Source organism: Staurois parvus, unplaced genomic scaffold (genome assembly GCF_062004578.1).
Source record: "Staurois parvus isolate SC_StPar_1 unplaced genomic scaffold, SC_StPar_1.0 ptg001066l, whole genome shotgun sequence".
NCBI lineage: Eukaryota > Metazoa > Chordata > Amphibia > Anura > Ranidae > Staurois > Staurois parvus.
In genome coordinates this window covers 3,601,861-3,628,334 of record NW_028318862.1, presented here as the reverse complement: position 1 = coordinate 3,628,334, position 26,474 = coordinate 3,601,861, and the positions used below count along the sequence as shown (strand labels likewise).

The following is a 26,474-nucleotide window of genomic DNA, read 5'->3' as shown; positions in this document are numbered from 1 at the left end:
CCTGCCACCAGCTCCAGACCTACCCGGCACTCGTGCCACTCCTGGCTCTGCACCCTCTGTTCACACTATCAGGGGCTCCGAGCAGGAGTAGTAAGAGGACGCCTCCTCTCCATGTCAAGCTCCCCAACCAGGTACGTGACAGGAGTCTTCCAGGCAGATCTAGAAGTCAGCTGACATCTGAACAGCAGGACCCCTGGTGTTGTGACACTGGGACTGCTAAGAGGATACTCCTGCTATTAACCCGTTGCTGCTAGCAGAGAGCACAGAGGGGCTGGAAATCTAACTAGCAGCATTATTTACTGCATTCAGACTTTACTGGGACTGTATTTATGTGCACCACCATAAAGACTGGGCCTCAATGCTAGCCAGCTGAAGAACTAGTGGTAAAGACTTCTCAGATAGCTGCTTCACAAGAGCTGTGCCTATTGTCCATAGTAAGAGGTACCTCTATAGGGAGTCTTAAATGTCATCACTGCCACTCATACCATAGAGTGTACTTTAAAGTGGATAAAGACTACTATTTACAGAGGAGTTATTGCAGTATAGATTACCATTGCTGGTAATGTTTTCTAATGCAGTGACACTGTACTACTTGTGGGGGGGTGATGAAGTTTTTTACACTGATTGCTTTTACATCCATAAAGGCTGTAAAGCAATAATTTCTCTTTCTCTCTGGCTGCATTCCTGCAGCCGTTGAAAAATACTGTGCGAGCTGTGATTGGTCACAGGTTGTCACATGGTACAAGGCTGTTGTGAATAGCCTTGTACCATGTGACCTCTGTGATCATTCGCAGATTTCACAAGTAGTAAGCAATGATGTCAGCAAGTGACATCTTGCTTACTACTATTCATGTGATCACTGATTGGCCAATCAGTGATCACATGATCTGGACCTCACACAGAGGTCCCGTACAGTGATCTGTGTTCCGCTGAGGCACCCATCGCGGTGCCGTGCTCCCAGACAATGAATTCGGGGAGACGTTTAGAAACGCCCACCCGCTTTGCCAGCGCTCCTGGCTGGCCGTTTATCTACATGGGCCGGATGGGAAGTGGTTAGTCTGTTGTGTCACTGGGGCTGAGGTTGTTTTCAGAGTCAAGGCAAAAGAGCAGAGAAGCCAGTCTAACACGCGGCTCCTTCTGTGGTAGCGCTACACACAGGTAGAAGTTTGTAGGTTCCAGAATAATTATCCATCCTGCTCCTTTGAATTGTTTTCACCACTGTGGTGAAAAACAAACATTGACTTGACCCCCTAACATTATAAAACTGAAGGAACGCTCCGAAAGCAAACAATATAAAACAAAATCCTATTGGTGTACGGCCAGGGGCTCCACAGAGACACAGGGACTGATCTGAAGACTAATTTTGTCACGATATGCGGTCAGGTTCAGAGACCAGTTGCTACAGCAGTTGTAAGGCTTACCTGAAACCAGCAGGATAGGTACACCAGCAGGTCCCCCTGGGAATGACGCAGGCTCACCTGAGGTGCGGGGTCTAAGTATTACCCAGTTTTCACCAGAGCCCCTAATGGTGGAGATGGATTGGGCTGCGTGTTAATACCAGGTTGCAGATCTTAGGATCACCCCACTGGGGAATGAGAAGGCTGGAAGCCAATAGCGGATCAAACAGTGTAGGGATCAAACAGAAGCAGAGTCAGTCACAAGCCAAGGGTCGGTCACGGATGGTAGTAGATTAGGATGAGGCAAAATCATAGTCAGTAGCAAGCCAAAGGTCGGTAACAAAGATGTAGACAGCAGCAGGACCGATGAGCGGGATATTGGCTGGGAAGGCACAATAATCTGGCAAGGAGGAAGTGCATGGACATGGCTTTTATAGGACGTTCCTGGGAGGAGCAAGGAGTTCAGGGTTCAAGGCAAACAGGGCAAGGCAGGATCATCCAAAGAATTGTCAAGGGAGCTGTCCAGCATTCCAGGTGGCACAGTGAGGAGAAACATTGCCTCTCACTGCAGAAGGCCCAGGTTCAATCCCAGGCTCTGACAAATTTATTCCAGTTGTGTGTTACTTAAAATCTGTAAATGTATTATTAAATAGTACCCCATTCCTTGTATTGGCCTTCAACAATCTCTTGGACATCAGCTTTTAAACTGGAAGCAGAAAGGGCCTGCACTTCAAGCCCACAGCCAGCTTTGACCCCCAGAAACCTCCTCTCCTCATCTGGACTTTCCAAAAAACTTCCAGCATACATACCATAAATCCAATAGAATGAACATATTTTTAAGAAGTACAATTGATCTTTTCTCTAAAGATAAACTTAATTTTGATTACAACTGGAACAAGGCTTTCATTCCACATATCTTCCACTGATGGTTTGACTACCATGGATAATAGATCCATTTATTCTTGTCTAGTAAATGTAACACCTAGTCAACTCTACTAATGCGTATACCGTCCTCCTGCAAGCTGACAATTACCCTTACAAACCAATTAGTTATAATTTGTCTAGCATTTCCTTAATGCACATCCCATTATTGACTTTATTATCAAACATAATTATGGTTTTTTTATACATTGATGAAGGAGATGTATACATCAAAAGTAATTATATTTCATCCTAATTCCGCCTCACCATCCAGACAGGCATTGGAAAGCTACAGGGACTACGGTGACAACATTTACAGGAGGTAGACATACTTCGCCATATATCAGTATTATTTTAAACAGATTTAAACTGATTTATTTTGTATTTTGGAGCTGTTCAAAAAAACTAACCTCAAGCTTATAGATACTTTTGTAATGGTGGGGAAAAAAAGGAAAGCAGGTCCACCTGCAATACTTCCTCTGTGGCACTGCTCCCCAGACAAGGCTCAGCAGTGATCATCGGGTCAGAAAAAGGATCCATGGCACGCAGCGGGGACACAGGTATCCGCCGCTCTCAGAGGTGTCACATACCGAAGGGTGACAGAGGGATGAGCTCATCAGTTTTCTGCTTCTCTTTCACTGCCTAGTCACAGGCTGCTGGTGGTAAGACCTGTAAGTAGGGCAGCACGGTGGCTAAATGGTTAGCACTTCCACCTGGCAGTACTAGGGTTCATTGGTTCAAATCCCACCTGCCTAGAGTTTGCATGTTCTCTCTGTGCCTGTGTGGGTTTCCTCCAGGTACTCCAGTTTCCTCCCACACTCCAAAGACATTCTGGTAGGTTAATTAGTTCCTGTCTAAATTGGCCCTTGTATGTATGAATGGGCGTTAGAGACCTTAGATTGTGCACCCCTTGAGGGTTTGGGACTGATGTGAATGTAATATTATTATAATACAGGATTTATATGGCGCCAACAGTTTTCGCAGCGCTTTACAATATAAGGGAAGACAGTACAATTACAATACATTTCAGTACAGAAGGAATAGGAAGGCCTTGCTCATGGAGCTTACAATCTAAAGGAAGGGGGAGGTGATAGCTGCAGGGGATGATCTGGAGGAGGTGATTCAAGTACAGTTCTTAGGTGGAGGTGGGGTAGGCTTCCCGGAATAAGTGAGTTTTCAAAGATCGCCTAAAGACAGACAGAGAGGGGGCTGACCAGACATACTGTGGTAGGGAGTTCCAGAGGATGGGAGAGGCTCTGGAGAAGTCCTGAAGGCGAGCGTGGGAGGAGGTGATGAGGGAGCTAGAGAGGAGGATATCATGGGAGGAGCGGAGCGGGCGATTTGGGCGGAGAGGGGCAGCAGTCACTGATCGGTTGGTAAGGTGTATGAGTCTAGCAGCAGCATTCATAATAGACTGAAGGGGGGATAGCCTGTGTAATGGTAGACCAGTGAGGAGGGAGTTGCAGTAATCAAGGCGGGATATAACCAAGGCGTGGATAAGTTGTTTTGTGGTGTCATTGGTCAGAAATGGGCGAATTTTGGAAATGTTCTGGAGATTGAGGAGGTGTTTAGGCCCAGTGCATGGGGCTCTGCTGTTTAGCTGTGGGTGGAGGGCAAAGGTGCCAGAAAGGGGCAGATTTTGGAAATGTTCCGGAGGTTGAGGCGGCAGGATTTAGCCAGTGATTGCATATGTTATATAAAAGTCCACAAATTTTGAAAAAAAGTGTTTTTCTTATAAAATTTAGGAACTAATCTTTCTTCAGAAATATTGGCCAAAATGTATTCAGTTATCTTTTTAGTAAAAAAAAATATACCAAGTTAGTTTATAACCATATATTATATTCTTAAAAAAAATTTTTACATTTTTTATTTTTTATTTTTTTATATTATTATTTTATGGGTTTTTTTTTTTTAACATACTGTCACCCTAGCAGTACAGTATCACCATAGTGACACGGTACTACTTATGGGGGGTGATGAAGATTTTTTTTTTTTTACACTGATTTCTTTTACACCCATAAAGGATATAAAAGCAATCATTTCTCCTTCTCTCTGACTGCATTCTTGCAGCCATTGAGAATTACTGTGAGAGCTGTGATTGGTCACAGCTTGTCACATGGTACAAGGCTATTGTGAATAGAATTGTACCATGTAACCTCGGTGATCATTCATAGATTTCACTAGTAGTAAACAATGATGTCAGGAAGTGATATCTTGTTTACTACTATTCATGTGATCACTGATTGGCCAATAAGTGATCACATGAATCAGGACCTCACACAGAGCTCACACACGTCTGGCCGTTTATGTACATGGGCCAGACAGGAAGTGGTTCAGGAACAGTCATTTTTGCGCCATTTTGGAATGAGCACCGTTTTAAGTTTTGACATTTTTGGTATCTAATAAAAAGCAAAAAGAAATTGTGTGCTGCCAAATAGCTGAACGGTTACTAAGTAATGAGCTGCTGCAAACACGTATTACAGTTGTGTCCAAAATTATTCAACCCCCACTGAAATTGAGTGTTTTGGCCAGTTTGACATTGCTTTTGATCATTCAGTCATCTTGCTTACATTTACATTAAAGAGGCACTTGTAGGTCAGACAAATATAACATAACAGTTATAATGAAATAACCACAAATGTCTTTTCTGTGCTCACAGCATTATCAGTTTTATTCAACCCCCAAGTGACATTCAATCTTAGTACTTAGTACAGCATCCTTTTACAGTTATAACAGCTTTTAAACGTGAAGCATAGCTTGACACAAGTGTCTTGCAGCGATCTACGGGTATCTTCGCCCATTCTTCATGGGCAAAGGCCTCCAGTTCAGTCACATTCTTAGGCTTGCGCACTGCAACTGCTTTCTTTAAGTCCCACCAGAGGTTCTCAATCGGATTTAAGTCTGGTGACTGCGATGGCCACTCCAAAATGTTCCAGCCTTTCCTCTGCAACCATGCTCTAGTGGACTTGGAGGTATGCTTGGGATCATTGTCCTGTTGAAAGGTCCAACGTCTCCCAAGCCTCAGGTGTGTGACGGACTGCATCACGTTTCCATCCAATATCTCCTGGTACTGAAGAGAATTCATGGTACCTTGCACACGCTGAAGCTTCCCTGTACCTGCAGAAGCAAAACAGCCCCAAAGCATGATTGACCCTCCACCATGCTTCACAGTAGGCAAGGTGTTCTTTTCATCATAGGCCTTGTTCTTCCTCCTCCAAACATAGCGTTGATCCATGGGCCCAAACAGTTCTAATTTTGTTTCATCAGTCCACAGAACACTATCCCACAACTTTTGTGGTTTGTCCACATGGCTTTTGGCATACTGCAGTCGACTCTTCTTATTCTTTGGAGACAGCAAGGGGGTACGCCTGGGAGTTCTGGCACGGAGGCCTTCATTACGCAGTGTGCGTCTTATTGTCTGGGCTGAAACTTCTGTACCCACATCTGACAAATCTTTTCTCAGTTCCTCAGCAGTCACACGGGGACTTCTCTCCACTCTACGCTTCAGGTAGCGCACAGCAGTCGAAGTCAGCATCTTCTTTCTGCCACGACCAGGTAGCGTTTCAACAGTGCCCTTTGCCTTGAATTTGCGAATGATGCTTCCTAAGGTGTCTCTTGGTATGTTTAACATCTTTGCAATCTTCTTATAGCCATTGCCCTTCCTGTGAAGAGAAATCACCTCTTCTCTTGTCTTCCTGGACCATTCTCTTGCCTTCACCATGTTTGTAACCACACCAGTAAATGTCTAGAAGGAGCTGAGTATCACAGTCATTTTAAAGCTGCCTAATTGGTGCTTATTATGCTTGATTGCTGCTCGGTGACATCCACAGGTGTTTTCAATACCTGATGGAAAGCACCTGTATGAACCTCTGTTCTTCAGAGTGGTAGTCTTTAAGGGGTTGAATAATTGTGGCAATGAAGAAACCACATAAGAACCATTTACTACTGTATTACATAAACAATTGATGTCATTTTAGTTGCATTTGGGTAGTTACAACGTCCTTGTAGGATTTGATTCTGAATACAATTCCAAATGTACACTATAGTCCCTAAACCCCTTTACAGCATTGGGGGTTGAATAATTTTGGACACAACTGTATGTGCATAAACGTGAAAAACTAAATGAAACGAATAGAAGGGTCCCCGATTTCAGTACAGCCAACTCTGTGGATAAAACTCGACAACCACAAAGTAGACCGTAGTGCAGTAGGCTTCTTTAAAAGGCATATCATTTATTAAGGCATATGAACTCACACGGTAACTGTGTTAAAAACGCATAAAAACAGCGGTCAAAACAATCAATGGAGAGCAAGATCCTGCCTGTCAGATCGGTGTAGGAGTGCTGACGTCACCCGACTCCTCCCCACGCGTGTCGTCACACACCACGTGACTTCATTCATGTTTGGTATCTAATTACTCAACTCTGCCCTTTTATTTTTTTTTTTTTTAATGAGCATTATGTTGTGTTAGTGTACACTAAAATTCATTTTAGTGTTTTTATTTCCTCAAAATATAGCTAACATTTACATTTGCACATACAAAATTGTAACTGACACCATTTTATTCTACAGGGCCTCTGCTTTTCAGTATTGTGATACCTTTAAAGTCAGCTAGATATCTACTTTATCTGTTCAGAAAAAATACAATAGTTTGAGGATTTTCTAGTAAAAAATGCAGATTTGAACAAAAATGTAAAAGAAGGCCTTGATAGAAAAGTGAATAAACTATTCCTCCCATTCTGCCTTCTGCAGGCTTGGCATACATTGACACATTAGTATCATGCTTTGAGACCACATTACATGAGTTCCTTTGGTGTTGTACCTTGACGTAGTCATATTCACACAGATAAGACAGCTCCAGGTCGAAGTGGGTAAAGTAGATTTTGACCCGATGTCCCCCAGGGACTTGGATGTTCCAGGTCACAGCCTGTTCATTAGGGTACGGCTGTGGAAACCCAGGAGATGCGATCCTTCCATACAGTCCGCTCAGTTGTATGCAGTATGCATGTGGAAGAATTATGATACCGATGACTAGAAGATGGCAGAGTCTGCAGAGCAAAAGATATTTGAGATAATAGTTTATTCTATTAAATGAAGCATGAAAGAAAATGATAAAAAAAAATGCACATGGTGCCAAACTAATTCCAGACTCAACATAACAATGTTTAAAAAGTTTCAGCTGGTGTAAATTCCTTATGACTGTTTATTGGAACCAATGTGGGTATGTGTTTCTTTTTAACTTTTATTGACTTTTTTTTACTATATAAAAAGTAAACAAAACACCAGGCGCAGAAGTATTGAGATCCAACATTGGTATACATAGAGATTGATACCAATGTATAAATCATGTATAAACTGAATAATATTTTAAATACAGTGGCCCTGGCTGGGGATGACCAGGAGGGAAGCAATAAATGGAGATGGCCTGCTGCCCAGATTTATCAAGAAAATAGGAAAAATAGAGTAAATAGATTTTTCTATGGCTGTTACCGTACCTTAAAAAGGTAAAGAATTTGTTTTGTCTAAGGCCAAGTAAAAAGATGAAAAGAAAAATGTCCTCTCCTCCGTAACTCCCCCACCCAAGGGCCAAGTTGGGAGGCAAGCAATGAGGTCCGGGTCTGAGGTTGTGAGTTGTATCTTCTCCAATTGCTCCCTGAAGAGGCAGGTGTATGAAGAGAACATAACATAGAATGGTGGGCATAGGGAGGAATTACAGATGAAACTCGAAAAATTAGAATATCGTGCAAAATTTCATTTATTTCAATAATGCAACTTAAAAGGTGAAACTAATATATGAGATAGACTCATTACATGCAAAGCAAGATAGTTCAAGCCGTGATTTGTCATCATTGTGATGATTATGGCTTACAGCTCATGAAAACCCCAAATCCACAATCTCAGAAAATGAGAATATTACATGGAATCAATAAAACAAGGATTGTACATAGAACAATATCGGACCTCTGAAAAGTATAAGCATGGATATGTACTCAGTACTTGGTTTGGGCCCCTTTTGCAGCAATTACTGCCTCAATGCGGCGTGGCATGGAAGCTATCAGCCTGTGGCACTGCTGAGGTGTTATGGAAGACAAGGATGCTTCAATAGCGGCCTTCAGCTCTTCTGCATTGTTTGGTCTCATGTCTCTCATCTTTCTCTTGGCAATGCCCCATAGATTATCTATGGGGTTCAGGTCAGGTGAGTTTGCTGGCCAATCAAGCACTGTAATCCCACGGTCATTGAACCAGGTTTTGGTGCTTTTGGCAGTGTGGGCAGGTGCCAAGTCCTGCTGGAAAATGAAGTCAGCATCCCCATAAAGCTCGTCTGCGGAAGGAAGCATGAAGTGCTCCAAAATCTCCTGGTAGACGGCTGCGTTGACCCTGGACTTAATGAAGCACAGTGGAACAACACCAGCAGATGACATGAGTCTATCTCATATATTAGTTTCACCTTTTAAGTTGCATTACTGAAATAAATGAACTTTTGCACCATATTCTAATTTTTCGAGTTTCACCTGTATTTGCCTATTTTCTCTTACTCCGGTCTGGTCACATGATCCCGTGTGTCAGCCAGCATTGGCTGCAGGGAAGAGCAGAGAGAGCTTGACAATGTTTGGGAATGCCTGGGAGTGGTGATGTCACCTATAGGGTCCTATGGCCCGTCCATTGTCAACGCTCCCTCCTCTCCCCTGCAGCTGACACTGACTGACACAGGGGAGCCGAATCAGGTGCTGAAAATAGGTAAGTAGGTGAGTTTATCCCAAACGTCTGCCTTAACCTCCCTGGCAGTAATCCTGAGTGTGGCTCGGGGTTAATTTTCAGTACAAAAACAGTAACCCTGAGCTACACTTGGGATTACACTGTAGTGTAACTTACCTTGTCCTGCGATCCCCCAATGTCCTCCCGCTGTGTCCTCCGGCCAATGCCGGCATCCATCTTCCGGGTTCCTTTCCCTGCGAGCGCTGTGACACAGGGGGGCGGAAACAGCAGGAGATGCAAAAAAGTAAAAGCATGACATACACACAATACTTTGTAATCTGTTAGGATTCCATTACTGTATCAAACCATTTCACCTAAATGTCCCGAGTGCTTTGTCCTGTGCCCTGCCTGCATTTTTACTGTTCTTTCTCTTTCTTGGGCCTAGATGCCAAACGGCCACACATTTGCATTCAATATACAAAATACATATGTGCTGAGAGCGCATGCCGTGCACGCTCCCAGCACACATGTCACTTAAATCTGTCCAAACAAGAGTCTAGTAAACATCCCGGGTATGATAACGCTTGAAACACAAAATCATAAATTAAAATTTCATAAATAATGATTAAAAAAATATAATAATAATAATGATAATAATAATTTGAATTCGATAATGTAATCAAACCAAAAAGACTGAAATTTGAAACAGAGCGCCAAGATCGCACATCACTGAGCTCAGTCGCAGAATCGTTGATGTCGTCACTTTCAGTGTCTGATGAGGAATTTCCCCCACAAATCATTATCACTCAATTCTGCAAGTGATTCTGATTTACTATCGCTGTTCTCTAGTTGGTCTAAAACCGCTATTGACCTAAAGGGACGCTTTTTGGACGCCATGGACGTTTCTCAGTTTCCAGGCAGAAAGAACAGTAAAAATGCAGGCAGGGCGCAGGATAAAGCACTCGGGACAAAATGTATGTGAAATGGTTTGATACAGGAATGTTTTACTATGTGATTTTAGTGTATTTAGTGAATGTCACTTTTTGTCATTTTCAAATTTCCCGCCATTCTGTTCCCCGTATGTCCCGACGCTCGCAGGGAACGGAACCCAGAAGACAGATGCCGGCATCTGCCGGATTACATTGCCGGGGACACTGCAGGAGGGACATCGCGGGAGCGCAGGACAAGGTAAGTGATCGAGGGATCGCAGAGCAGCGCTGCAGTGTATTCCCGAGTGTAGCTTGAGGTTACTGCTTTTGTACTGAAACTTTACCCCGAGCTACACTTGGGAATACGGGGGGGGGGGGGTTAAAGGGCAGGGAAGCTCTGGCGTGAAGGGGTTAATATGCGCCTTTGGTGCAATAACTAAGTAAAAGCATTAAACACTTTACCTAACAATGGTCAGTAAACTGATAGCTGAGTGCTGACACCCCCTGATACTTTGTGCCTGTGCCCCCCCCCCCCCTCCACTATGTCCTAGGGGTGTCATCATAGGAAATCGCTGAAAGCCTCCAGGTCAGCACAGGAGCAAAGCATTACTTCTGGATAAGACCGCGGGAACAAAACGTATTATTATGAATGTTTCCGGAAACTGTGGAATTATGTTACTTTGTCAGATTAGATGTAAATCGTACTTAGCGGAGTTCTTTTTATCCATCTAAAGCTGTAGTGTCCACCCCTACCTGGCCCCATCTGACCCCATTCCAAGTCCTTTCTTCAGATCCACTGATTAATGTTACCTGTGTACATTGGCAGAGCTGATCTCAGCCTTTTCACAGAAATGAACAGACTATCCTTGGCAAGGCTCTGAAGCTCTGAGCTGGCTCGTAGCTGGAGCAGATCTCAAATCCGAATGGAAGTTTTGAATTTGGAAGAATTCTGCAGCTGCGTCTATCGGTACTGCTTTAGCCCTGATTCACATATCTGTGTTCCTGCGGTCCACGTTTTGTGCAGGCGCTTTGTGGACCGCAGGAATGCAGCCAGAGAGGAGAAATGACTGATTGTACAGCCTTTATATGTGTAAAAGCAATCAACGTAAAAAAAGAAAAAAAAATGGTGATACTGTACTACTTGTGGGGGGGAGGTGATGATTTTTTTCTTTTTTTACACTGATTGCTATATATATATTTATATATATATACACAGTATATATATAAATAATAAGAAAAAATAAAATAAAAATGTGTAAAACAGATTTTAAAAATTGTAACTTTTGCTTATAAACTAATTTGGGTTTTTTTTTTATTTACTAAAAAGATAGATGAATACATTTTGGCCAATATTTATGAAGAAACATTATTTATTTGCAAAATTTTATAAGAAAAACACTTTTTTTTAATTTTTGGACTTTTTCATTTATATAGCAAACAAATTAAAATCCCAGTGGTGAAGAAATACCACCAAAATAAAGTTTTATCTGTCTCAAAAAAATGCTAAGAAATTCATATGGGTACAGTGTTGCATGACTGCGCAATTGTCATTCAAAGTGTGATAGCGCTGAAAGCTGAAAAAGCCCCTTTCCTCGTATATACTGCTACAATCAGAGAAAACATTAGTTGCTTCCTTCAAGGCATATACCAACAAAATACACTCACTTATGTGAACTACAACAGAGATTCTGACATAGAGATGTTGTGATATTCCCTCCATACAAAGAAACATTTGATATGAGAATGAAATCACCTGACATTCCTCGGAGTGCCCTTTGTTCATACGAGGACAAGATTAACTATCAGCAGCCTCAAGCCATAGGGATGAAAGTGTTTCAAGGGGTGTCAGAAGTTGTTCTTGTGGCACTCCCAGTGGGAAAGGAGGTCAGCACCCCAGGTGCACCCATCACCCTCCGTGTGCACCATGCCCCCCTGTGTGCCCCCTATCCCCACAGTGCTGCCAACTACCCTTCTCTCCTTCCCAATGGCAGCTGCAAGCACACAATAAAATCCATCCGTACAGAGAGTAGGAGAAAGGACTGGTAAATATTTCACATTTACCAGCCCCTTCTTTTCCTGGATGAACACAATGCTTGATCGGTACCAGTCACTCGCTGTGTTCATTCATAACTGAAGCATAGTAAACTGTTTTTTTTGGGGGGGAGGAGGGGGAACGTGTCAGGTTGGCTGTATGGGGCTCCATGGTTACTAACAATAGCCCTGTACATGGGCATCCTATTCAAAAAAGAATGGGCAGTCCTAACACAATGCACTTTCAGTCCTCATGCACACATGACGTTTTTACAGCGGCTGTTTTTGGCTTTTGATGTTTTTTACTACAGCTAGTAAACCCCCCAGCATGTTATCCTATGCGTCCATGCACACAGACTGTAATCAATATTTTTTGGCTGGAAAAAAAACCCCAGGACTAGTAGGTTTCTAGAGGAGTTTTTTAGCTGAAAAACGCAGTAAAACGCCGCAAACCGGAATTTTTGGACATTTTTTTAACTAAAAAAAATGCTAAAAAATGCAAAAGCAGGAAAACGTCGCTAAATGCTAAGGCAAAAACGCAAAAAAAAGCTGAAAAACTCAATTTTTTAATGTGACTTTACACAGCCAACGTTACCAGCTTTATCAGCACACCCCGTGTGCATGGAACTAACTGCTGGAGCCAATGTGGAGTCACAGACAGCAATGCTACCATGTGTGTCATTTATAAAATCAGAAAAAAAAGGGAGAGAAAATGATTGTAACCACTTGCCCTCCAAGGGGTTTACCCCCCTTCCTGACCAGGCCATTTTTTGTGATACGGCACTGTTACTTTAACTGACAATTGCGCAGTCATACAACGGTGCACCCAAATAAAATTTGCATCCTTTTTTTCCCATGAATTGAGCTTTCTTTTGGTGGTATTTGATCGCCTGTGCATTTTTTTTTTTTGCGCTATAAACAAAAAAACCCAACAATTTGGTGAAAAAAAAACAATATTTTTGACTTTTTGCTATTAAACATATCCAGTAAAAAAAATTTATAAATCAAATTTCGTCATAAATTTAGGCCAAAATGTATTCTGCGACATGTCTTTGCTAGAAACAAATCCCAATATGTGTAAGGCTGGCCATACATTATACAATTTTCCTGAGATTTTTGCTTTAGATTTACCAAAAACCATAAAATATGAGGTCAAATCTAAACAACACTTTCAATTGTATCTAATTAGGCAGACGCCTGCACTACATAGTGGAAGCAGGGGCGGACTGACCATTTGGAAACTCGGGCACTGCCCGAGGGCCCTGGGGTCTGTAGGGGGCCCCATGAGATGCCCCTGGTACCTTTTTCATAGGCTTTTTGAGTTTGGGCAAGGACACAGGGGCCCCATGATCCCCTATTGCCCGGGGGCCCCATAAGTTGTCAGTCCGCCCCTGATAATCCTATACCCACAGCTGATCCAGAGGAAGGCAAAAAAACCCAGCAAAGCATTAGCCAATTTGCTCCTGCAGGGGAAAAAATTCCTTCCTGATCCCCCGAGAGGCAATCGGATATTCCCTGGATCAACTTTATCTATAAATGTACTATAAATTACTTTAAAGTATAAATTACTTTTTCTGCAGTTTTCATGCAATTTCACATACGTAGAATATAATGGAAATCGCACTACAAATTGGAAGAAAGTCTTCAGAAATCGCACCTGAGATTGCGCAGTTATTGCACACAAATTGTGCAATGTTAAATCACAGAGGTGTGACTGGTGACTCAGTCTGATTTGACCTATCTTTGAAGGATAAATTCACCTTTCGTAATATGTTACACCAAAATTAAGGATTTAACATGTTACGATCAGACCAGCCCCCGCCCCCTTGCTAGCTGTCAAATTGCACAAAACGCGGGGCCCTGCCCACCAGACCGCATCACACATTTACAGTCCTCTGTGAAAGAGAGACTACAAGTCCCAACAGCCTTATTTTTGTCTGCAAGAGCCTGTAAAACATTGCACCAGTGATCAGCAGATTGCTGGTGCCATGCAGGTCTCCTGCAGATCTGTCAGAATATCTGCTTGCCGTACGGGATATGAAGGCAAGCAGATATACTGGCAAGAAGGATCAATGAACTACCACGGTGCATTGATTCTTCCTGTCAGAATATCTGCTTGCCTCTACATCCCGTACGGCAAGCAGATATTCTGACAGATCTGCAGGAGACCTGCATGGCACCAGCAATCTGCTGATTGCTGGTGCAATGCTTTACAGGCTCCTGCAGACAAAAATAATAAATGCACATTTTTTTTACCCGCAGGTGTGGAACCTCAGCATTAACATATCCAAATGCTAAAGAAATTCCAGCAGATGGCAGAGTTGGAGCTGGAGTTTCTCCAAGTCCCAAATTTTCTATGCATTCAAGGAGGGGAGAAGAAACAAGCTGCCCATCATCTGCAAACAGGGGCGGACTGACAACCCATGGGGCCCCCGGGCAATAGGGGATCTTGGGGCCCCTGTGTCCTTGCCCAAACTCAAAAAAGCCTATGAAAAAGGTACCATCTCACAGGGCCCCCTACTGACCCTGGGCCCTCGGGCAGTGCCCGAGTTTCCAAATGATCAGTCCGCCCCTGTCTGCGTACACAGGGTTGCTGCAGGTGGATTGTTATAGATTGGATGCCAAGTCAGTGTTAGATCTGTCAGTAGAATCCAGGTCAGATTATTAGAACATGCTTGCTCTCTCATTTTAAAGGAAACACGTAGAAAGAAAAATATGGAGGTTGCCGTGCCTGACTTCTCCTTCTGAAATTGCTGCTTGCCTGGCTGGCTTACTCATCTGATGGCTTCAGTACCTTGAGGCACTCATCTAGAGCAGGTAAGGATGTGGTCAGTCATCACAGGCGGTGAGGAGCCTCTCAGTACAGGTGTCCTGGAAGGTTGTGGAAATCCACTCACCTCATGTTGTCTGTTCTTAGTTTTTGCTCCTCTGCTTTCTGCTGTCTCTGGCTGTTTGCTGTCACTCTACCTTTGGTCAATGTCCCAATCTCAGGAGGCCAGTGACCTGCATGGGCTTGCTTTGTTTGGAATAGGGCTTACTATGGTCAATGAACAAAATTCCGCACCCTATCATCTACCAAAATAAATCTATTATACCCAAAAGAAAAGTAAACTTTCACCCTTGAAAGTATAAATACTTCTTTCTGTGTCCTTCCCACTTGCCAGCAAAATGACACAGTGGGCCACAAACTAGATATAACATCCATGCCTACACTTGCTGGCCCATGTGTCTGGGGTCATGTGAACCCTGCAGCTGACTACATGGTCCAGCAATGTGAAAACATTAACTTCCAATTGGGGAGGGCTGTGATGGGTGAAAAAACATCTGCCAGGAAGCTGCCACAGATCGGGGCAAACTGCCTGGAATGGCAAAAGCTGTACAGCCAGAAACTTTGCCACGCTGGAACTGATATGCAGGGCAGGGGGGGTGCCTAGGGTGTACTTTTCCAACAGCGGGGGCAGAGGAAAAAACTAGTTCATTGCTATAGGTGGAGACGCCAGAGGGGGATTGGCAGAAACAGAGCATTGTTGCAACCTACCTTTGCCCCACTCTGCATATCCCTGTGCTGACCTTCTTTCCCACTGGAAGTGCCATAAGAACAACTTCTGACACCCCTTGAAACACTTTCATCCCTATGGCTTGGGGCTGCTGATAGTTAATCTTGTCCTCGTATGAACAAAGGGCACTCGAGGAATGTCAGGTGATTTCATTCTCATATCAAATGTTTCTTTGTATGGAGGGAATATCACAACATCTCTATGTAAGAATCTCTGTTGCAGTTCACATAAGTGGTGTATTTTGTTGGTATATGCCTTGAAGGAAGCAACTAATGTTTTCTCTGATTGTAGTAGTATATACGAGGAAAGGGGCTCCATAGCTTTCAAAGGCCTTGATTCTTCGTAATATATGTTAGAAACCATGGGGCCCCATACAGCCAACCTGATAGCTCCCCCCCCAAAAAAAAAACCCCACAGTTTACTATGCTTTAGCTATGAATGAACACAGTGAGTGATCGGTACCGATCACGCATTGTGTTCATCCAGTAAAAGAAGAGGCTGGTAAATGTGACATATTTACCAGATCCTTCCCGCACTCTCCATACTGAAGGCACTCCATAGCTTTCAAAGGCCTTGATTCTTAGTATATATATATATATATATATATATATATATATATACACACAAACACACATACAGGGCTGCTGTCATAAACCACGGGGCCCTATACAGCCAACCTGACAGCCCCCCCCCCCCCCATAAAAAAACACGGTTTACCATGCTTTAGTTATGAATGAACACAGTGAGTGATCGGTACCGACCACTCTTTGTGTTCATTCAGGAAAGGTAAGGGCTGGTAAATGGGACACATTTACCAGACCCTTCCTCCATTCTCCATCCTAAAGGATCCTATTGTGTACTTGCAGTTGCCAGTGGGGAGGCAGCAGCACTGCGAAGGTGGGGACACACAAGGGGGCCTGGGCAGCAGGGAGAAACATATGGCGGAGAAGGAGCTAGCTTTGTGCTGCTGCGGAGAGAGCCATACAGGGAATCAGTTCCTAAAATTGCCCCTCTCCCCCTTGTCATGACAATCACCTTCCCTGCCCACATCCGATTCACCCAGTTGCCTGGGCCACCCCTGATGGCCTGGGCTCCGTACAGGAAAACTGGTGGTACCCGCATATCCAGGACCATATATATTATATGTATATATACATGTATATATGTATATATTATATATATATATATATATATATATATTATTCTCAGGGGCCTTGTTTACTGCTTCTTTAAAAAAAAAAAATTGTATCTATATCTATATATGTATGTGTATATATATATATATATATATATATATATATATATGTATATATATATACAGTGTATATATATATATATATATTTTTTTTTTTTTTGAAAGAAGCAGTAAACAAGGCCCCTGAGAATAATATATGCTATGAGAGCATTGAGTGATCAAATGACAGTATTGCTCTATCGATCTCATAAGGAAGCAGCTTTACCCTCTCTAGTTGTAGTGTCACCAAAAATAGAGAGGCGTCTGTCTGCCATATGTCTTGTATCCACAGTCTTGGAGGATCAGGCAAGCAGGACAAATGTCCAACATATACCCGCAGCAAAAATAGTCCAGCACAACAGCCTGGAAACATATGTATGATCGCAAATGTGGATAATTGAGAGTCCAATAGATGAAAATACAATATTCCACAATAATGCTTATTACCGCCATAATCAAATCCACAGCAACGCAGGTTTGGTAATACTGCAAAAATAAGAGCTCTGCCATAGAACAAAATGATTTAGTGCAATACTTCGTCCTTTCTCCCAATGGGCATCAAGTATGTAGATATACATATACTGCCATTCACAATGCCGCCCCGAACTACATAACTGACCTGATACCCAAATACCACCCTACCCATGCCCTCCGCTCCTCACAGGACCTCCTACTCTCTAGCTCCCTGGTCTCCTCCTCCCACACCCGATTGCAGGACTTCTCCAGGACTTCCCCCATCCTCTGGAACTCTCTACCCCAATCCATCAGACTGTCACCTACCCTCCTCACCTTCAGGCGCACCCTGAAAACCCTCCTCTTCAGGGAAGCCTACCCCAACCTCACCTAACAACCGATCTCACCTAACAACTAACCTCCTCCACTCCTCCCACCACTCCATCCCCCACAGCCATTTCCTCCTGTACCACCTTCCCCTAGATTCCCTAGATTGTAAGCTCGAAAGAGCAGGGCCCTCGAACCCCTCGTGTATTGTATTGTTACTGTCTTGTCTCATGTTCTGTCCTCCTTGCTACTGTACAGTGCTGAGCAAACCCTTTGGCGCTATATAAATACCGTATAATAATAATAATAATAATATACATCTTAGCCGTAACTCTGTATATTCTGTATTATAGCAAAAAAAAATATCCCTAGCTACAGTCAAATGAGAACGTGAAATCATAGTATGAACATTAGAGTGGAGATGCTATCTGATGTAGCAGGGTAATGTTGAGAAATAAAAAAACTATTTTTGCTGCACTTAGTGATCAAATAAATAATCAATTGTACAGTGGCACGCAAAAAACATCCACCATAGGATTAAATTATACTCATACCTGTATGTTACGCTGTAAATTAGTAAGTGAGCAACTAATAATTCTCAAATAAATGTGATAAATCCCAACGTAACATTTAAATTAAAGTCCAAAAGCTATGAAGGTTCTCCCATGAAGAAAGTGTCCATCAATCAATTCATTGTGAAGAGTGTTTCCACCACCAGGGCTGTTGTTAGAAATCATGGGGCCCCGTACAGCAAACCTGACAGGGTCCCTCCACCAAAAAAAAAATATGCTTCAGTTATGAATGATCACAGTGAGTGATTGTTATCGATCACTCGTTGTGTTCATTCAGGAAAGGAAGGGGCTGGTAAATGTGACATATTTACCGGACCCTTTCCCCACCCTCCATCCTGAAGGATTCTATTGTGTGCTTGCAGATACCGGTGGAAAGGAGAAGAGGGAAGCCAGCAGCACTGTGGGGGTGGAGGCCTGGGCAGCAGGGGGAAATGTATGGTGCACAGGGAGGGTGATGGGTGTGGTAGGGGCAATTAATGGAGCTGACCCCCTGTATGGCTCTCTCTGCAGCAGCTGAAAGTCAGTTGGAGGAAGAGGAGAAGAAGCCACCCGCTCTGTCCACATCTGATGCACCCAGCTGCCTAGCCCCCCCCCCCCCCCCCCACTGCCCTGGGCACCATACAGGAGGACTGGTGGTACCCCCTTATCCATGGTCCTGTCCACCACCAACAAAAGCAGCCTCTTACCAAATTCCTAGACCTCAAATTATAGGAGGTCCTTTTTGGCATGATGTTGCATCTATCCCGATCATCCAAAAGCCAGTGCAAGTATCAGCCCAGTAGTTTCTGTACATCGTTGGGCTGTTCCATATACAGTATTTAGTAATGGAATGAATAGAAGTATCACTTCTTTTGTGCATATAACCAATACGGTTGTTTCCCTTTTCGTGCTTCATTTCTTCAGCTTTTTCCTGTAACCACTTCTAAGATCCTTGTCCTTCTAGCCTCCCTTACAGTTACATAGTTAGTCTGACTGAAAAAAGACAAAAGTCCATCCAGTTCAACCATAAAAAAAAGTTATAATCCCATACCCACAGTTGATCCAGAGGAAGGCAAAAAACCCAGCAAAGCATGATCCAATTTGCTCCTGCAGGGAAAAAAATTCCTTCCTGATACCCCGAGAGGCAATCGGATATTCCCTGGATCAACTTTACCTATAAAATTTTATATCCAGTTATATTCTGTGTATCCAAGAAAGAATCCAGGACTTTTTTAAAGCAATCCACTGAGCTGGCCAGAACCAACTCTTGAGGGAGTCTATTCCACATTCTCACAGCTCTTACTGTGAAGAAACCTTTCCGTGTTTGGAGATTACATTTCTTTTCCTCCAGACGTAAAGAGTGCCCCCTTGTCCTCTGTGATGACCTCAGGGGGAATAGCTCTACACCGAGTTCACTATATGAACCACTGATGTATTTATACATGGAGATCATATCCCCCCGTATGTATTATACATGGTGATCATATCCCCCCTTATGTATTATACATGGAGATCATATCTCCCCTTATGTATTATACATGGAGATCATATCCCCCCTTATGTATTATACATGGTGATCATATCCCCCCTTATGTATTATACATGGAGATCATATCCCCCCTTATGTATTATACATGGTGATCATATCCCCCTTATGTATTATACATGGTGATCATATCCCCCCTTATGTATTATACATGGTGATCATATCCCCCCTTATGTATTATACATGGAGATCATATCCCCCTTATGTATTATACATGGAGATCATATCCCCCCTTATGTATTATACATGGAGATCATATCCCCCCTTATGTATTATACATGGTGATCATATCCCCCCTTATGTATTATACATGGTGATCATATCCCCCCTTGTGTATTATACATGGAGATCATATCCCCCCTTATGTATTATACATGGTGATCATATCCCCCCTTGTGTATTATACATGGAGATCATATCCCCCCCTTATGTATTATACATGGTGATCATATCCCCCCTTATGTATTATACATGGTGATCATATCCCCCCTTATGTATTATACATGGAGATCATATCCCCCCTTATGTATTATACATGGTGATCATATCCCCCCTTATGTATTATACATGGAGATCATATCCCCCTTATGTATTATACATGGAGATCATATCCCTCCTTATGTATTATACATGGAGATCATATCCCCCCTTATGTATTATACATGGAGATCATATCCCCCCTTATGTATTATACATGGAAATCATATCCCCCTCTTATGTATTATACATGGAGATCATATCCCCCTTATGTATTATACATGGTGATCATATCCCCCCTTATGTATTATACATGGAGATCATATCCCCCCTTATGTATTATACATGGAGATCATATCCCCCCTTAATCTCCTCTTCTCAAGAGAGAATACATTCAGTTCCTTTAATCTTTCCTCATAGCTGAGCTCCTCCATGCCTCTTATCCGTTTGGTTGCCCTTCTCTGTACTTTCTCCAGTTCCCCAGTTCTAACCTTGGCTTGTTCAATTAAGCTTTGACAAAAAAAACTGGAAACTTTTTGGTTTCTATGTACAGCTGCACCAGATTCTCCACTGTGCAGTTTTAGTAAATCAACACCAGTGTTCACTTCAGCCACATTTCCATAGTCGCCCTGCCTCATTTGGAAGGCATTGCAGATTGCCATATCCAGGATCTTCAGACTTAGGTGAGCCATTCAAAATGAAACACCTAAAATATCTCCATCACATCTTGAGTCCCATTCCAACATAATGTCCCATTTTGCATCTGGACTGGTGATATACATTTTTCACAGATACTTTTGCTATTTGTCTGGGGGATGTACCTATTATAGGTTCTTGTATATCACCGTCAATTTACACAGCGCTTTACATATACAGTATATTGTACATTCACATCAGTCCCTAACCTTCAATTGGTGCACACTCTAAGGTCCCTAACTCACATTCATACATACACATACTAGGGCCAATTTAGACAGGAGCCAATTAACTTACCAGCATGTCTTTGGAGTGTGGGAGGAAACCCACGCAGGCACAAGGAGAACATGCAAACTCCAGGCAGGTGGTGCTGTGGTGTGGGTTCAAACCAACGACCCTAGTACTGCCAGACAGAAGTGCTAACCATTTTGCCACTTTTCTGCCCTACCTATTGCAACATTGTGGATACAAGACATATGACAGACATCTTTATTCTTTTGGTGACGCCAAGCTAGAGGGGGTGACGTTTCCTATGAGATCAATAGAAGAAAACTGCCATTGAACTGTTCCTAGACAAATGGTGGAATGCTCCCAAAGCATATGTTATCATTTTCAGTGACACTGTTAACAGTTTCCTTCAAGATATATATTATGAATCAATGCCTTTGAATGCCATTCCAAGTATATATTGATAAAATCTAAGAAAACATTTGTTACTTCCTTCAAGGCATATACCAAACAGAATACACCCACTTATTTACGTGAACTGCAACAGAGGTTCTTATGTGGAAATGGTGTGATGTTTCCTCTTTACAAAGAGGCATTTGATTTAGGAATAAAATCAACTGACATTCCTTCAAGGGTCCTTCGTGCGTACACAAAGATATTTGGAGAACATGTTCATTTTTACTGCAGTGAAAGAGTAGAGACTCGAAGAACATCTAAACAAAAATGGCAACTTCTCCAATTCATAACTAGCTTTCAAGGAAGATGCACATAGAAGGGTTTTGCACAGAACAAAGAAAATAATGTTATATAGAAATTAATAAATTAAGAGCTGGAGGAGCTTCCACCTATCAGCTGGATAAGTGAGGCATGACATGGTCTGACCCAAGGTTCAGAGTCGAAGCACTAACCAGTAACCAGTAACCAGTAAAATACTTGCTTCAATGATAATCTACTTATTGTGCAACAAAGATCCTGTTGTTCGCCCATAGGCTGTTTTTAGATACAGTGAGGAACAGAAGTATTTGAACACCCTGCGATTTTGCAAGTTCTCCCACTTAGAAATCATGGAGAGGTCTGAAATTCACATTGTAGGTGCATTCCCACTCTGAGAGACAGAAATAAAAAAAAAATTCAGGAATCACATTGTATGATTTTTAAAGAATTTATTTGTCTTGCACTGCTGAACATAAGTATTTGAACACCTGAGAAAATCAGTGTTAATATTTGGTACAGAAGCCTTTGTTTGCAATTACAGAGGTCAAACGTTTCCTGTAGTTCTTGGCCAGGTTTGCACGCACTGCAACAGGGATTTTGGCCCACTCCTCCACACAGATCTCCTCTAGATCTGTCAGGTTTCGGGGCTGTTGCTGAGCAACACGGAGTTTCAGCTCCCTCCAAAAATGTTCTATTGGATTTAGGTTTGTAGACTGGCTAGGCCACTCCAGAACCTTGATATGCTTCTTATGGAGCCACTCCTTGGTTATCCTGGCTGTGTGCTTCGGGTCGTTGTCATGTTGGAAGACCCAGCCACGACCCATCTTCAATGCTCTGACTGAGGGAAGGAGGTTGTTGCTCAAAATCTCACAATAAATGGCCCCATTCATCCTCTCCTTAATACAGAGCAGTCATCCTGTCCCCTTCGCAGAAAAGCACCCTCAAAGCATGATGTTACCACAACCATGCTTCACAGTAGGGATGGTGTTCTTGGGATGCAACTCATCCTTCTTTTTCCTCCAAACAGGACGAGTGAACTTTAGACCAAAAAGTTCTACTTTGGTCTCATCTGACCACATGACTTTCTCCCATGCCTCCTCTGGATCATCCAGATGGTCATTGGCAAACTTCAGACGGGCCTGGACATGTGATGACTTGAGCAAGGGAACCTTCCGTGCAATGCATGATTTGAAACCATGACGGCGTAGTGTTCTACCGACAGTGACTGTCGGGGATCGTCGCGCCGCTGGTCCCGGCGCAGGCGCAGTACACCTCCCTGTACGCGAGCGCCGGGACTTGGCCGACCGCGGCAATCAGGTTCGCGCATGCGCAGTAGTGACCGCGGGCGCGCGCCTGGCACCAATGACAGCGCAGGGCGGGATATTTAAACGGCCCTGAGCTGTCATTCAGTGCCTTTTGGTCTTTTGTATCCTGTGAACCTGTGAACCTGTCTGAAGTAAGTTGCTGACCCGGATTGTGCCCTGACCTTGCTGTTTTCTCCTGTTTTGACCCTTGCTTGCCTGACCTCTCTCCTGTATGCCCCCTATTGGATCTGACCTGCTGTTGCTGACCTGGCGTGTGACCCGACTATTCTCTGCCCGCTGCTCTGTACCGCACCGTCCCCATAGTTACCGACCCGGCTTGTATGACCCTGCTCCTGCTCAGCCATCCATCCATCCATCCGTCCCTCTCTACGGGGTCTCCAGACCTCCTCATACCTGGCTCTCTCCCGTGGGAGCCCCTGGCGAATACCCCTACTACTGACGGGTGTCCTCAGTAGTCACGACCTGGTCCTGGGGTACTCCAAGTCCATCCCCACCATCAGGGGCCCTGGTGAACAAGTACCCTGGGGCTTAGACTCCGTGCGCTGGGAACATCCGACCAGTGGAGTGCTAGTGGTACCGCCGGGCGGTCCCTTACAGTGACCTTTGAAACTGTGGTCCCAGCTCTCTTCATGTCATTGACCAGCTCCTCCCTTGTAGTTCTGGGCTGATTCCTTACCTTTCTTATCAGTGATACCCCACGAGGTGAGATCTTCCATGGAGCCCCAGTCCGAGGGAGACTGACAGTCGTCTTTAGCCTCTTCCATTTCCTAACAATTGCTCCAACAGTTGATCTATTTTCACCAAGCTGCTTGGCAATTGCCCCATAGCCCTTTTCAGCCTTGTGGAGGTCCACAATTTTGTCTCTGGTGTCTTTTGACAGCTCTTTGGTCTTGCCCATGGTAGTAGTTGGCATCTGACTGACTGTGGGGTGGACAGGTGTCTTTAAAGAGCTCAGACAGGTGCTACTAAGTTAGATTAATGAGTGGAGTAGAGGTGGACTTTTTAAAGGCACAGTAACAGGTCTTCGAGAGCCAGAATTCTTGCTGTGTTCAAATACTTCTGTTCCTCACTGTATACCTGCCATGCGACCTGTCCAATTTGGGCGATTCCACCACCAGATATGTGCAATGATCAAACATTTCTTCCATGCACAATCTAGAAACAGAAAGCAGTTTAAAATGGGATTTTAAAAGGAAAAAATATAATATAAAATCACTCTCTCTATTCCCAGACTGATTATCTATTTTCCTTTTATATGTTTTTGAAACTACAATGTCGAGATTCCTTGAAGCAATTTACTTCCCTCTCCATCCCACAACAAAGGTGACACTTGCAGCAGGATTTTCAAATTTTTTTTAAAATTTTTTTGTGCTATAGAAAACCCATTGCATGAATATGATATGGTCAGAGACGGAACACGCGCCACTACGCATTTGTGATCCCACAGCAGCCATTTTGGATTCTGGAATACAAGTTGTTTATATGATATGAAGTGCCTGATTGTAATCTTTTTATTGTAAGTGCATTTATCACAATAAATTGGTGTTTTAATCTGGATTATACTATGGAGAGCCTATCTTTTTCCTTTTCATGATACTATGTCCAACTAAATTGGACTCCAACCTATCCTTTCAGCCCCAAGTCCAATCTTTAACAAACTCGTGCAGACTCCACCTCCGCAACATCGCCAAAATCCGCACGTTCCTAACCCCAGAAACCACTAAACAGCTCATCCACTCCCTCATCATATCACGACTCGACTACTGCAACTCCCTCCTCACTGGCCTGCCTCGTCGCTGGCTATCTCTGCTTCAGTCGATCCTGAATACGGCTGCCAGACTCATTCACCTTTCCAACTGCTCCGTTTCCGCCACCCCCCTCTGCCAATCCCTCCACTGGCTTCCGATTGCGCAACGGATCAAATTCAAAATCCTAACACTGACGTACAAAGCCGTCCACCATACTGCCCCGAACTACATCACCGACCTAATATCCAAGTACCGCTCAGCACGCACACTCCGCTCCTCACAGGACCTCCTTCTCTCTAGTTCCCTGGTCTCCTCTTCCCATGCCTGCCTCCAGGACTTCTCCAGGGTGTCACCCATCCTCTGGAACTCCCTGCCCCAACCCATCAGATTATCACCTACTCTCCTCTCCTTTAGGCGCACCCTGAAAACCCATCTCTTCAGGGAAGCCTAACCCACCCCCTGCTAACTTGCCAACCTCCTCCAGTCTTCCTACCACCCCATCCCCCACAGCTATCTCCTCCTGTGCCACCATCCCCTCCCTCCTAGATTGTAAGCTCCAAAGAGCAGGGCCCTCGATCCCCTCATGTTTTGCATTGTATTGGTATTGTTCTGTCACATGTTCTGTCCCCCTTTGTAATGTACAGCGCTGAGCGAACTATCGGCGCTTCATAAATACTGTATAATAATAATAATAATAATATATGCACGGTGATCTGATATGACACAGCAGTACCATCGTTTCACATGTGGTTTTCAGGAAAGTTGGATATCTTGGATTGATACACAAAGGCCGGTTGACCACTCTTCATTGGGGGTCATATGGTTCTGGTAAGCCTCCCTTTGTTGTACACCGAGGTGCTGTGTGGTTCATCAAGACGTTTTGGTGGCGTTTGGTATCCACATCTGTCATTTCCCTTGTAATCGATGAACCACTGAATTCACAGTTTTGGCTTTACATTTGTATTCCTTTATTTTTTCAATTTGTGGTGACACATAAGAGTTTTATATATTTGCATTGCGCTATTGTATTGCACATACATTATAATTTATCTTAGCGCTGCGCTATTGTTTTGTGATGAATATGATAGTTGTTGGAAAGAACTGAATTCTGATGGGGATATTGCATCCCTGGTCCATCCCACCCATAGTCCTGGTGAACTATAAGGAGCCAAGTAACTTACTTTGCCAGTGTTTGCGGCTTTTATAAAGGTAACACATGAGTCCTTTCACAATGTCTTCTTGTCCATTTTAAATTTTAAAAAAATGTACTGGTCTATTAATCATACAGATCTAAAGAAACTTGATTTTGCAGCTGAATTTTGGATGAATTTTTATATTCTTTGTGCTTCAGCAGTCATATTTATATCGATACGAGACTTGGGTATTACCTTTCTGTCCTTCAAATTACAGAAAGGCCTGTTAATGTATAGTGGGTTGTGCTGCTATTATCTGCATGGGGTGATGGTCTTTAGTCAACCTTACCAGTAATGGGATTGATTTACTAAAACTGGAGAGTGCAAATTCTGGTGCAGCTGTACATGGCAGCCAATCAGCTTCTAACTTTAGCTTGTTCAATTAAGCTTTGACAATAAAACCTGGAAGCTGATTGGTTTCTATGCAGAACTGCACCAGATTTTGTACAATC

At 43.3% G+C, this 26,474-nt stretch overlaps 1 pseudogene across 1 annotated transcript in view; it reads right to left on the bottom strand.

Moving 5' to 3' along the window:
- Positions 1 to 14,950, bottom strand: part of LOC149440617 (mannan-binding lectin serine protease 2-like) — a 30,869-nt pseudogene extending 15,919 nt beyond the window's left edge. The window contains exons 1-2 of the transcript XR_016307561.1: positions 14,871 to 14,950; positions 7,140 to 7,365 (exon numbers count right to left, since the gene is read on the bottom strand). The product of XR_016307561.1 is annotated as a mannan-binding lectin serine protease 2-like (transcript). The remainder of the gene's footprint in view (positions 1 to 7,139; positions 7,366 to 14,870) is intronic.
- Between the last annotated feature and the right edge of the window lie 11,524 nt (positions 14,951 to 26,474).